Genomic DNA, 15,451 nt, shown 5'->3' on the forward strand with positions numbered 1-15,451 from the left:
CTGTTGTGTATTTGTACACAGTTTCATAACCATCACACAAACTACTTTTATCAGGTGAAAAAAGAAAGGAAGAATTTGCTCATGATATAACATATTTTGATATATTCATAATATGTAGACTGAGGACTGTAAGGGTTCAAGTCATGTTTGCTTTCAATAAGAAGGAACACAAAGATAACTAACTAGATGCTCTTTAAAAATACCCTTACATTTGTTATACCGCTAAATCCATTTCCCCAAAAGGCCTTAACTCATGTTTGTCTATACTCTATTATCACCTCATATTCACTGTCATTGCTCACATTAATAAGAGGTTTGGGCGGGCCCTTTTCACCGTGATGTTTGACCAGCTGAACTGTAGAACTTGTTCCCCAACAACAGCCGTGCACTCAAAGGGTAACTATGGGAATGAGAATAAAAGCTTTTATTTGCACAACCAGGAAGATTTGCTGTCGAAACGATAGTTTTCTCTCTTCCCTGTTGTGTGCATGCAACGTAAAATAAACCGTGCGGATGATTCCTTTCGATCCAAAACAGAAAGGAACGTTAATGTAATATACTATACTATAAAAACGTCCATGTTCTTTGGCTACAACAAGTCTAACCTAATATTTCTCATTAATTTATTTCTCGTGCAGTTTTATCTCAAAAAAGAACAAATGCTTTTCTTTTTTTCTTCTTCTTCACTTGGATACTCACCAGTGGAGAATATTGTGTAGCGGATGGTAGTGCCTCTGGTGAAGTGGACTGGCAGACGGCCGGGTGTTCAACTACAACCATCTGGGGATCCTTGAACATTGGTAGTCAAAAACATCTCAACTACCATGTGCTTCTTCCCTTGAAGTCCTTTTTTTCTACCATACTTGTAAAACATGACTTAAAATTTCTGTTTTATTCACAAAAATTAAAAGCACAAAAAAACGTCCCTCTTAAAGATTGAGATACCGAAAATTAGTTAAAAAATCTTGCAAAAAAAACAAGAAATATTGAAATCAGTTTTATTGTCTTTTATTGGACTGTTGTTTATATTATTTTTAATGAATTCCAGATTAATCTTGTAAAAACTGAAAACTATTTTTACACATATTGAAAGGATTCTCTAATTCTGTGCTGAAATGGTTACAACGCTGGGACGTAGTGGAAATTTATCTGCAAGTTCAAGAGGGCTGATTTTGTTTTTAACATAAAATTATTATTATTATTATTATTACTACTACTACTTGTCAAAAATAGCTAAACTAACAACTTAACCGTTTCTGGCTTCTCTACACTGTCTTTATTTTAGGTTTTGATTTGCTGAAACAGCTGGTCTCTGTAGATTTTACAAAAGATTTCTTAAAAATTATAAAATAGGGCATTTGGCAGTGCCAGTAATTGGCAACCAAAAACATAAATAATCTAGACCAATGAAGTTTTAGTTGGCTTCTTAATTCTTTACTTTTGTCGTACTCAGCTATGTGGATAACTACCTTACTCAACTGTGATCTTTTCAGGATTAATACAGATTTGGTGTGTAGTGAGTATTTATGGCTGCAAGATAGATGCTTGGACAGTTAAGCAACTCTTTCACACACAGGAGTAATTGTGTTTCTTTGCAATAGGTAAAAAATATTCGTTTACACTGTCCTCTAAGCTAGATGATGATTTTTCTGTATAATGCTTTGTACCTAAGTCAGAACTCTTGAATCACGGCAAAAGCTGAAAAGTGAAACTGTCCTGTCGATATTTTTGGACAAAAGTACTCTTTCATATTGTTCACTGGTGTTTATCCAGCAGTGTTTTACTATCCTCTGCAGGCAGCCCTGGAAGGTTGGCCAATAGCTTTCCCGAATTAAAATGAAATTTATCTTCTTTCCCTCCACTCTGGAGAACGGTCGACTATAAAAGGCTCCACCAGTAGGGACCACCATCTATGCTCGTCATTCTGACAGTCTCTGTTTGTTATTCCAGGCAACTGCACTGCCTGATAGGTCTCCAGCACCCGCAAGCACTCTTTCAAACTACGTCTCTCTGATTTGCCGCCACAAACCGTTCCCCGCGACTTAATCTGTCCGCTTTCTGCCCCCCGCCCCTCCCCACCCGCAACCCCTGCTCCTATACCCATGAGTCATCGTTGTGGTTTGGACTGGGGATCAAGAGAGTGCAGATGGATGAATATGTCTTGAAACAGTCTGGATGAAAAACCACAACAAAATTTCTCAACCTTCTTGTGTGTCGAAGTTACCGTCCAGCCATTAAAATATGTTTATGTTTATTTATTTATTTATTTGTTTGAATGTCAGAAGAATGGTCCATTTGCAGCTAATTCCATTAGGCATTTGCATCAGTCCTTAAAGAGAATGGTAAGCTGCAAGGCTGATCACTTTAGTGTTGAACTTGGTTCAGAGAAGATCATGATCAGATCTGACCACAATACAAGAAAAAAAGTCAAATTCTTTCTCAATCCTAAGGGATTTCTGGAAAGAATTAAGAAACTCAAGTAGTCAGACTTATGTACTAGTTTCAAATCCTTCGATTCATGAACTCATTTGGAAAGAGTTGATGCAAATGTTACCGAGCCTCGTGCTACAGCTTTGACCTACTGTACTTATCCAGTTTCATCTGACTTAATTCCCAGTTCGCTGTCGGATCTTTCACAGTCGGTTGCTATTAACTCACAGTTACCCAAACTGAATGCCCGGGTATGTTTCAGTGCTCAATGATTCGCTGAACAAATCTTATTTTGATGATTCACTGCCCTGATAAAACCGGAACAGTTATGCTCATCGTTTTGCTGTCGCACGGGTTTCCATTCTCAACATATTGTTCAGTACTGTTCTTCCTATGATCAGTGTGGAGGTCCTTCATAACTATTGTGCTGTCTGTTCATTTCAAACGTTTATATAGAAAATATCTAGTATGTATGAATACTGTATGTCCACAGAGAATTTTGCCAATAATTATACAAGATTCTGTAGAACAAAATCATAAAATTTTACTATTTTTACTAATTTTACTATATTTTTTCATATTGTTTGTTTCTTTTCCCTGCGATGGGCTCGTGACCAGTCCAGGGTCCGCCCTCGCCCAGTGTGAGCTGAGATTGGCTCCAGCACCCCCGTGACCTGGAAACGGATAAGTGGTTGAAGATGAATGAATGAATATTTGTTTCTCTCACTTAGCTTTGCAGTTTTATTTTGTTTTAATGCTGGAGCAGTGTAAATTCCCATTGCAATAATATTTCTATTTGTCTACTTTTACATTGTAGATAAATTGCGCCATAAATGATGATTATATTTATATAATTAAGACCTAAGCTGCAACATTCCTCTAAATAACCCTCAAAGAAACTCTCATTATTTGGCTATATTTCTGTAAATTGGCTTAATTTGTTGTTTTGGCCACTTAATAAAACATAAAGCAGTGGATGATCCTACCTCTTAAATTATCCTCAGATTTTACCATAAATACCATAAACTATAATTAAAAGAAAGGCAAATATGTTGATCCATTAATTAACCTTTTGGCAACAGGCAGTGATGCAACCAATCTCACTCAAACAAGATCTTTTCTGATATTTTATGCTCAATGTTGGCTATCAGCAAAGTTATGATAAATTCATTATATATTTAAAAAATACAGCAAACATGCATAATATATATTTATGTATACATATAACTTTATCTCGTGCTGATTCAGGTCCAGACTGAGTGTTTGGGAGGTCTGCTGATCATGATGCCAATACACTGTGGTGTTTTGGCAGCCACTTTTACAGGCCTCGTGCTTCACGTCTTGTTGAGCTGTGGAGTAGAGGGCAAATTTTAAAGTTGAGTTTACAAGCCATGAGTGGCAAAATGCTTCCCATTATGCACATTTAACTTTGTTTGGCTCTGAGTCATTGTAATGTCCAAGGCCAGTTTGGGTGAAATCAGAAAATTAGCTGTCAGGGTAATTAGTCTCCATATCTGCAGCTCTCACTGACTTGCATCTGCTTGGACGGACTTTTATTCATTTAACACTAATAGGGTTTCTCTCCTGGAGATGTCCATTTATTTTTTCCCCATAATTGGGTGTAGTTTTCATGGCCATCCATCCAAATTCAGCCTAATTGGTGTATTTTTCAAGAACAGACTTGACACACTGGTCGAATGAAATAACCACCCACCTTATAGTCTTATGTTCAACTATCTCATCTTTATCTGAAGCTCATGAAACTGCTGGGGGTTAACGTAAACCAGATCATAGTTAATCTGTGCTTGAGTCAGACCTCATTATAAAGCAACAGGGGAGAGATGCAGCAGACCCGGGCCCCAGAATGCAGCCCTGTCGTCTACATATGCTTGATGTGGGAACATTGGTACTGACAGGGACATATATTGTTACGGCTGAAATTGCTATGTAGCACAGACTACCGTTGTTTTGGTTTTGTTTTCCATTGGAAAGCAAAAGCAACTTTGAGAAAGGAGACCAGTAATAACCTGCACATGAATATTTACCTGCTATGTTTCATTTTTATGCGCTGTTTTTCACATCCCCCTCCACCCCCCCTCGAGAAAAACACCCTAAACATGCAAGAGATACCGGCACTGTTTAGCTGTCCTCAGGTTAACTTGTTACAGGTAAAATCCTGCACCTGTGAACGTGTATATGAGGCTACAATTTTTTTTTTTCACACTGTTTTTCATAATCAAACCTGGGATACAGCCTGAATATCCACAGAAATTCTTCAGATGTTACCTCATACCTTCTATTCACTATACAACACACGGTTGACATATTCTTATATATGCGATCAACCTATAATTCCAATTTGTGAGAGGAGAAAGGAAAAGTTGTATTCACTTCTTGTTTTTATTAGATCCCATATGGACCACTGCCCTGCTGTTGGGAAATAATTGGTCAGGTTTTTTTAGTAGTAAACTGCAGAAGCCGGCAGATGAATCACAAACATGTGACTACTTGAAGTTAAGATTTAACATTTTTAACCCCTACATTCCAGTGTCTGTTTGGAGTTACAAAGTGAAATAAGAAAAAAAAAAAAAAAGAAACAGACGAGACAAGAAAAAGTTCTGTAGTTAGTAACAAAAGTTCATAGTTTTTCACATGAAGGATCCCCAAACTAACAGAAATGACACAAGTTTTACAACGGAAATTCTTTAAACCCAAGATCAAAATAGAAGGACGTTCTGTTATTGTGTTATATATATGGATGAATGATAGTAAAAAAAAATGATTCTCTTTCATAATTGAAACCTTCTCAGTGACCGCTGGTTCCCTGAACCCCACTTTGAGAAGCAACGCTGTAAAACATTAGTATTTCATAAGTATTTCTATTCACATTTTGTTACCTTTGGACAGGCTAGGTGTGTCTTAACTGTTCCCAGGCTTCAAAATTATGAAAACTAAAGGTCTCCCATTAGTTTACTGTAACCGTTTTATATTTATTATATATAAATGATAGTGGTATTAGTTTTGAGAAGGAAGCAGAGCATATTTCCAAAAAATGCCAAACTAATGAAGACACCTAATAATTCACCACATGTGAAAAGTACACAAGACCTCTAAATGTAGCTGCCAAGTACACAACCACAAGTTTCAATTTGTGCACCAGGACTGAAAGAGAAATAAGACAAAATAATCTTTCTTTTTCTTTTTTTGAATGCCAGCGTGGTATTAGAAGTGCCTTTTTAAGTTGTCCACGCCCTTGATACCCTCCCTCAATTTTTCTCTGTGTGTGGAAAAGGGGGAAGTGTGCCATCCAGTTACTGGAAGAGACAACCAAGCATGTGGAAAGTCTGCTTCAGACTTCTCAAAAAAACCCGGTCATGTACGCTCATTCTGTAGCATGCGTGTGTGTTTGTTTCTACAGATGTTTGGAGGGAAATCTTTCTGTCTTCAAGCAACTTGGTCCGTCTATTCTGATTCTGGAGCACTTCCCTTTAGCTCATTGCAGAAATTACACATCTTAAATCTCCGTTTTTAAACTATCCAGGACATTGAGATCTGGTCATTTTGGGACTGTGAGGATAGTAACACATGAGCTCAACTATCAAGCACCATAAAAAGCTTTCAGCACAAACCTAAATGTGCTAATTTGTAAATATAATAACTTAAGGCTGGTAAAGATTGTGTTCAGAGTGGCAAGTCAGTGGATGTAAATAGTGGATGTAAATTTCAGAAATAAATCGAGGGAACTTTATAATAATCCATTAAAATGTCAGATGGTTGCTTTGACTCGAAAATGATTTAAGATTGCATAGCTAAACATGCAGACCAAAGTCATTAAGCTTGTACAAGGTTTGATTACTTTTATGTTCATTCGCTGTTTGGCAAGTTGATTTCCTCAGGCTTTAACCTAATGCATTGTTTTCATTCGCATTAAAAACCTTTTTCCAGTGAATTTTCTAATGACGGGAACAGATTTTTGCATAATTTCAGCAACACCTTTCATTCACCTGAAGTCAAATTTTTAGAGTAATATTTGTCAATTAAATGGATCCTAATGAAATAACTGGTCTGCATCCTCTCAGTTGCACTTAGTTGAAACATTTTGGTCTATATCGGCCTCCATTACCACAGTCCCATATAAGGTGAATTGCTTAGTAAAATGTATAGTTATATTTTCAACTTTGCTAGTCAAATACAAAGAGTAATTACAATTTTTTAGGGAAACAAAGTATATTGTATAAAAACGACAAAGCATCTAAACTTTAGGGGATTAGAAAATGAAAACAAATTCAATATGGACAAACTATCATAACAACTATCCATAATTATTGACAAAAGATACAATTTAATGTAATCAATATTATATTCAGTTTGTAATTCCCATTCCTATTGCAGCTTTGATATATTGTCTTTGTTTGGGAGCAAAGGTGACAATTACAGTGAAGTTAACAATATTTACATCAAATAAAAAAATATATGTGCCAGTGCTCATTCATTCATGTTCTAATGCTTATCTGTTTCCGGGTCACGGGGGGTGCTGCAGCCAATCTCAGCTCACATTGGGGTTTACCGCCTGGGAAAAGGTCGCCAGCCAGACAGTCTTTGGACGGTGGCAGGAAACCCATGCAGGCCTGGGGAGAACCGGGAACAGAACCTGCAACCTTCTCGTTGTGGGGCAACAGCATTAACCACTATATCGCTGTGCTGCCTCTGCCGTTTGTGGATGACTTTTAAAATTTCCTCTACATTTCCTGATTATTAGTTTTTTCTTGACAAAAATAAAAGTGACACACAAGAGTTGTGTGAGGGATGTAATGCTATGTGGCTAACCTCTGAATTGACAGCAGACATGAAGCAACCTGGTGCTGAGAGGCACTTGAGGAGGGTGCAGTCAAATTGGTTTCTGAGCATAGTTTCTGTCAGATTTGAATCTTTTTGTGTAATTATCACCTGAAAAGCAATAAAGTCAGAACACTGATTTGTGTGTGCGATGGGGAAATTGTTTTCAAGCTCAATGCACAGAGTCTTCCCTTGGACTTGATACCATCTTCTCATACACCTTTGAAAGTCTGTTGTTTTTGTTATGGCAGCAGCGTCAGTAAGAAATCAGCTCATCATTCAAGGACAGCGTGACTTTTAACATGCTGAGATCTGAAAGTCAGTTGATTCTTAAGAGGGGTTGAAAGGACGAGATGAAGTAAAATAACTGGAACCCTGAACAATTTCTTCATATTGAATGTATTAATGTATGAACATAAATGTGAAAGATTGATTTACAGGGACTAGGGGTGTTAATGGCAATGTGCATGATCCATTTGTTACAGATCACTGCTCATGATTTAATATTTGATGTGTTTTGCTTAAACATGGTTAATGTTGGGTTGAATACTGTATGTAGCCAAAAGTCACAAAAACAAGAAAGCAAAACTTTTGATGAAACCAAATTTAGACTCTGTTGGCTTGAGAAATGTGTGTTTTGGTATATTAAAGAACCTTTTGTGTTATAATTAAATGGTGACATTTTGTCAGAAATATTAAGCAGCACAAAAAAAAAAAAATTGCATGACTAACATATTCAGTCCTTGTTTCTCCAAGGCCTGGCAATGTGGCTTATTAACATGCACTCAAATGGAAGATTTTTTTTCGCACCTGTCTTTAGATATTTTCGTATGATATACATTTTAATATATATTTGCAGTCCCGAGTCAATTGGAACGGATTGATTAGAAGTTAGTCGGTTTTTCGTGACGTTTCAAACTTTAAACAGTTTTAGTTTTCAGCCTGCGGCTTTGAGTGTTTGATCCTGCAGAGACAGAATAATAAAGGTGATTTTCAAAGAGACACACAACTCACTTGTCCATCTCATATATGCAGATATATATAAAAGCATTCAATTTTGGGCTGAGTTACTTCTTTGCTATTCATGGAGCGTAAAATGAGTGAACCGATTACACTCCCCAATCTGTCCGAACATGAAACCTACCTGCACCGATGAGTTCACTTTAGTTTCCATAAAAACTTGAGTTGTTCTCTTATGCTAAGCTAAGTAAACAGTTTCTGACTGTAACTTCATATTTAGTGCACAGACATGAGGTTCCAAAAGTGTCTAACCAAAAATGAATGAGGTATTTTTACACAAAGACATTTTAATGTATTTAATCGATTCAACACAAGCCTCAACTGCCACGGAACAACAAAGTCAAACATAAAATGTAAGCATGTTAAGTGTGAAGTTAGTGGTGTTAAGTACACAGTGTGTGTGAAGAGACCATTGGTCCACATTTGTACTGGAAACCAAATGTCAGGTTGTTATATATTTTTTTCTTCCTCCGTGCCTTTGTGTGTTTCCCTGTGTGTGTGTGTGTGTGTGTGTGAGAGACTAAAAGAGATAGGGAACTGGTTGAGTGACTGGTAGGTGTGTACGGGTGTGACCCCGGTGACTCAGACACCAGCGATGTTCTTCTCCTAGGTGCATGAGTCACAGCTGTCTTCCCCTGTGGGGAGAGTTCTCTTTCCAACGGATATTTGCCTCTCCAACAAACGTTAGCCTTGCCATCAGCGTAAAATCTGAACCCAGTCTATTTTTAAAAACATGTACAACACAAAAGATGAATAGATGTGTCTTATCTATTAGAAGTGAAGATTTCTGTCCTCTGAGGCAGAAACATTCATTGTTGAGATGAGGAACAGGCTTCAAATTATTCCTGAGTGCCTTCATTTGCATTTATTTTGCATAACTAAAAGGTCATAACAGCTAATGCAAAACTAAAGTCCTTATTGCCAAAAAAGCATCAGGCACTTTTTTATCATATAAATCTATTAGTATGAACTACACTGTGACTGAGCTGTAGAGAAAAAAAGGGAGTTATCCCACATTGAGTTTGTTTACCATTCACTGCATTCCAGCCTGGCTTACTGAGAAAATATCAGAACCACTGACTCATTTTGTTTTTCTTTTGCGGGAAATTAACACTAGGGCTTGCCCAAATATTCTGTTTCACACTCTTCGCTTACGCTTACAAAGTTGACCAACGCTGCACTGAAAAGGTAGAAATAGGTGCAAATACCTCTCTAAGTGAGAGCAATCTTGCCGTTTTAGATGTATACCAGTTCGAGGACATACAGAAAACACAGCATGCATTTGTGTGTGACCAAACCACCATTTAATTCAGGATGTATGTTTCAACACATCAAGTTGCTGTAGCTGCAGCGGCTAAATGAGCCACTTGTTGAGTGTACCACAATGCTGCTCTGAGAAACACAGGAAGAGAGTAAACAAAGAACGGCACGGAGCAGACCTGGTTTTCTGGGGGTGTCATTTGACAAGAGGTCATAGAGGAGGTTAGTGTGATCGATGAGCTGGTGACTTCCCCTTTGTCTCTAATGAGGAGAAGCGATGCATCACACCAGAGGAGCAGAAAATAAGCCGGGGAAGGACAGCAAAAGACTGAAATAACATGTAATGTCTTATGTATGAACTGTCTGCTGTTTCATTTCATATCAATATTATTGTGTGAATAAAAGAGTGTAAAGTAGCTAGAAATTTCTCACCTTCAAGTCAAGTCAATTATTATTTATGACAGCAGCCTCCTGGCATTTGAAGGTCAGTGTCATAGCCCTGTTTACCTGACAAATCCGAGTTGTTTTATCTACTGTGGCTCTGAGAGCTCACACTTTTGAATAAGGAACATACACCTGCAATAGCAAATACAGAAAATACACAGATTTTTTTTTTTAAATGAAATTTTTTGCTTTTAATGTCAAATTTTTTGCAGGCAGGGCAGCTTGTTCCATTTCAGTGCACTTCCTTACTATAATGTTTGTTCGGTAGGACATGTCATGCTGTTATGTTTGAATTGCACTCAAAAGTGGAAGCTGGCAACCTCGTCCATTCAGAAAGCACTAGTTCATTTGGATTTCCAATGTTAATCTAACTGGTTCTCTTTTATGGTTCCAGGCTTAATCAATGTTTGGATACACAGCCACATTGTCAAAGTTTGTCTTTTAACAGTCATCCACTTGTTTATCCAGGATTTGAATCACAATATAGTTAACTGAAAACTTCAAAAAACTTAATGAATTTTTATTTTTTTTTAAATCATTGCAATGTTGAAACAAATACTTTACTATATATACCAATTCATCCACAAAAAAAATTATAGAAAATTTGGTTCAACTTGAAGGTCATACTTGGATCATTTTCAGTTGAAGTGCGTACCCAAAAATTCTCTTTACGATGGCAAGTTACCATGCAGCAGCTCCAAAAAAGTGGGAAAGAGACACAGAAAGTCCAGAGAAGCAAATGAGCAATGAAAAGTCAGGCGATAAGATAAGATTGTTTTCGGCACAACAAAATAGTGGTGCGGGTGAACACACCATGTGCCCTTCAGTCATAGCACATAGTAAACTTTCTCTTTTAATGTTACATTAATAATGAATCGGTTTGCATTTGGCCGCTACTCTAGAGACAGATAATTAATGTTCGAGTTCTCTGGCAAGTAGCATAACTATGATTTAAGTTCTTTTAAAAGGGTTCCTGACTTTGCTTCATTGACCTTCCAGGCACCTGAGATAATGGCAGCTACAGCAACTTTAAGGAGAAAAAAGGCAGCAATTGTGGCTTTGACTGAACAGGTCTGTGACAGATTAATGACGTGGGAATGAAAGTTTCCAAAGCTGTAAGTCTCAGAGCTCAGGGGTTTTTGTCAATAGTGAGGAGTAATTGCGGGCTTTTATTTAAGGAATTAGTAATCTAGTTTTATTGAAAATGATGGCAGAAGGATGTGGTTTAGATTGCTGCTAATAAGTGCAGCTCCCAGCTGAATTTATGAGGAACAAATGCAGTTTAAAATGATCAGCTATATGTCGTTGGGTTAGTTAATACTGTTTCTGAAATGTGTAAGTTGACTTGAACTGTCTGTAAGCTGCATGTCTTATTATAAACTTTTAAGACTTTTAAAGTCTACATTTCATCATTTTTTTTCCCCAAGCAGTACCACGTTACCATCTTATTTTATGTTTTGAATGCTTTCAGAAGGATAATAAAGTGACTACCGGTGAGCTTTTAAGGAAATTAGGTGTGGACACCTGTTTCATTAGTAAATATAGCTCTATATCAACCACAAAACTCAAATCAGTAATTTATCAAAGGACCAGAATATTTTTAAATTACTTTAACAAGATCCATTCCTCGGATGGGGCTGTTATGGGACTGTTATGGGAGCAGTGTCCTTACCTGAAAAAGTCATTAGACGCTGTCATCCATGGCAGTCTCCTGACTAAATTGTGTGTTGAGGAGTGATAGCGATCTGTCAAAATCATCTCTACTAACCAACAAAGAAGATGGATACAACCTGTCATTCAATTATATGAGTAATTTTAGCTAATTTTATGATATTGTTAAATTTAGTTACACGAAATGAATATCATCATAGTGTATTGCTCAAATTTTTTATCCGTTGTGCATTGCTGTCTAACAGTAGTGAAAACCTCCTTTTTTAAATTACACTCTATGTAAAAGGCAAAATAGGAATAAGAATCAAAATCAGCAGTCGCTATAAACTTGTCAGTTTCACACTTTGTGTATCTTAAATTGGATTGTCGCTATTAAATAAATAAATGAATTAATGATAAAGTGTTTATATGCTGACTCACTTTTAACACCCTCTCACGCTTACTTCACTAAAAAGCTGTAAAAGCTGTTTAAATCAGTCAATTAATGTGATTTGTGGCTGATCTCAAAACTATTTTCATTTCACCACATTCCTTGTTTGGTTGTTTTATGATCTCCGTGATATTAAAGCTGAATGTAATGGCGAATATCTAAAATTGAAGTTTTGTAGTATGTATTTCAGTTGGCAAGAGAAGTTAAGGCTTTTAAATGGAAAATCTCCAGGCAGGAAATGTCATTTCAGCGCGCTCTCTATGTTCTGAGACCTGCGTAGCCTGTGCGAGACTGCAGAGGGAAAACAGAAAAGCATCTTTACTGAAAACCACACAAGCGAACTTGCACACACATGCCAAGCCCTTTCCTTTCATGTACATGTATGGGTTGTGTTTAGCATGACTGCTGCCTGGTTGTTGTTATCCTCAGAGTAAACCATAGGACATGTTAAAGGCTCTGTTCACCCAAATCCATTTCACTTCTGTCACACTTTTATCTTTTATTCGTCATAAATACTTTTTATTTTTCAAATCTCACTTGTAAATGCTAATAGCAGCCAACAGAAAATTACATTCCCTTGCACTTAACTGGCAGGGCAACAGACGTTTTGGTGAGACATAAATTAAACAAACAGGAAAGAAACAAATGTGAATAATTTTATAAAATGCATGAAATTACCCTGGAGGTTATCAGATGATTAGATGATTGAGTGCCCATCTGTTAGATAACACTTTTGTCAAACGAAATGCCAGTTAGTTCCATCTCACACAAACACACACACACACACACACAAAATAAATAAAAAGTGAAAAATTTATACATGTTTTCTGTCACAACTTTGAAAAGCGTTTCTAATTTTTGTCACCTTTTTCAAATGGAATAAATATTTTTTTTTATGAAATGCAGCTCTAATTTATAACACAAAACGTACCACAGTTTTTTGTCTTGAAGAAATTTAAATAATACGTGGCCATTCATTAGTGACATACTGAAACTAAAGCTATGCTCATTGAGCAATACTATAGACAGTATATGAAGTTTAGTTACAAATTTGTTCTACTTATATTCATTTTGAAATAAACATTAACTGAAGGAAAAGTGGCTATGAGTTAAAATATTGAAACTCTGAATAAACAGTAGTGCAATTTTGAAAAAGAAATTAACTGTAATGGCATATTTCCAAATGTTCTTTAATTTAAGACACAATATGTATTATTCATAAAGTTTTGTAATAACCTGTTATTATTTGTAAATAATATTTTACTTTGAGTGAAAATATAATATTGCAGTCTTTAAAATATTATTTTGTGAATATTTTGAATAAAATGAATACATAGTACAAATCATTGCAACTTCATATCGCTGATAAAACCCCCATATGTACACATGAACATTGATATTACATATAAAATTATCAGTATCTCAGAAACTTGATGCCTATTTATAACCTCGTCCCTCCCTGAACTTTCTTTATTTACAAGAGAAAAAGAAAAATCTTCTGATCTGTCACGTCAGTGTCAGAGTTGCATGAAATTCGACACTGCAGTCTGGCTGCACTGAGAGTACAACACATTCAGAACATTGTGTAATGAAATTTAAAACTGTGTATCAAGTTGATGGCAATGAGGCAATTACCAAGACCACCCTGCTGGGTTATACAGCAGACGGAAAAACACACACACACACCCATAATTAAAGATTCCTGCAACTTAACAAATTAGTTAACGCAACCCAGAGAGGTGTAATTCTTAAAACACATTATTACACAGGCATGTGCTGTGTTTACGTCATAATAAAAGTGACACAAAGCGGAGGTGATACAAGTAGCTACCACACTTTAACCATTACTGTGTGCCGTTTCTTCACCATATGTTTGATCAGCTCGACACATTTTAACATTTGGGGTGTTTTGGAGACTGGGATGTGTTGTGGTTGAAAGCACTGAGGAAAAGGTATAATGTCATGCCAATGGTTAACTGAGTGAGAAATTGTACTCTCACGAATGAAAGTGTCTGTTTGGTATTGTTGTATCAGTTCAATTATTCAAGTCCTTCTGCTCTTTCTTATTAAATTATTCAGCATGACTAGAGTGCGCAAATTTTTTCAATGAAAGATAAGACACTGAACGCATAATGTTGGGTGAATCCAGGAGTGGAATATTTGTGAGACTTCCATAAAGCACACACACACACACACACACACATTTGATCCGGACCCAGACAGGCGTGTTTGTACTAGACAGAGTGGCTGCATTTTAAGTGTCTCTTGGCACCATCACTAATGATACCTGCCATGCTCCAGGTGGCTTGGCATATTCTCCTAAACACACACACGCACGCACTGAATACACAAATGCAAACAATGAACACATGCTGTCAGTGCTGTATGACATGTGCACATCTATTTGTGTATAGGCTTGTTAAATGTTTGTGAAGGCCATCAAAGCGTACATAAAAGTCGGAAAGTATGAGATAAATAAAAGTAGTTGGGATTGTCCTTATTTCTACTCTTGCTCTCCCAGGATCTGAATGTAGCGTGCTTCCCACAGCTTATTTTTAATAGCATAACCAAACAAATTTTTTTTTCCTAGAATTTGCGAATCAATTGTGAGGAGCATAGCAAGTTCACTGCTGTTGAGAGGAGTGCAGGAAGCAAGGAGAGCAGGTTCGACACTCCTCTGTTGGTCCATATCAACACACAATAGTAACACATTAACCCACAAACCCACAATGGTTTGGACCAATCAGGGCCATCTGGGCGAAGAACAAAATGCAGCTCCAACTGTAGCTGAGATGGGGAGAAATGACTGTTTGATAACGACAATGATAGCGACTTCTAAAGAGGCGAGCATAGATAAGCTACATCACCTCGTTGAAAGAAGAGGACGGCACTCTACATATAATCTTTTAACTCTCAATCAGCTTGTTATAGATAGTTGATCGAATTGCCAGTAATTCTTTTAACTCCTCTATTTTACTAGTACATTTATGACACAAGTGTAGTACATCACTAAATTAAAATCATTTTCACCAAATAGCTCCAGCAGAAAAAAAATAACGAAGACCTCCTTTCCATGAGCAATTTTTAATTATCAAGCTTCACACACATGCACACACACACTTAGAATAACACTGGGTTAATATGCAGCTCTAAAGTTTCAGTTCACTATTTAATTGCTTCCATCCAGTCTACCATTAAATTGCCTCTACGGCATAGAGCTGATGGGCTGCATAATTTCTGTAATCAAACCGACAGTACCCCTTTCCATGCAGTTGCGCACAACTTGATGTTACCTCACCTTGTGGAGAGTATTTTTAAGCGTGTATATGTGCTATAAAGGGTTGGAAAAGGTGGCAGGGG

Source organism: Echeneis naucrates, chromosome 17, assembly GCF_900963305.1.
Source record: "Echeneis naucrates chromosome 17, fEcheNa1.1, whole genome shotgun sequence".
Lineage (NCBI taxonomy): Eukaryota > Metazoa > Chordata > Actinopteri > Carangiformes > Echeneidae > Echeneis > Echeneis naucrates.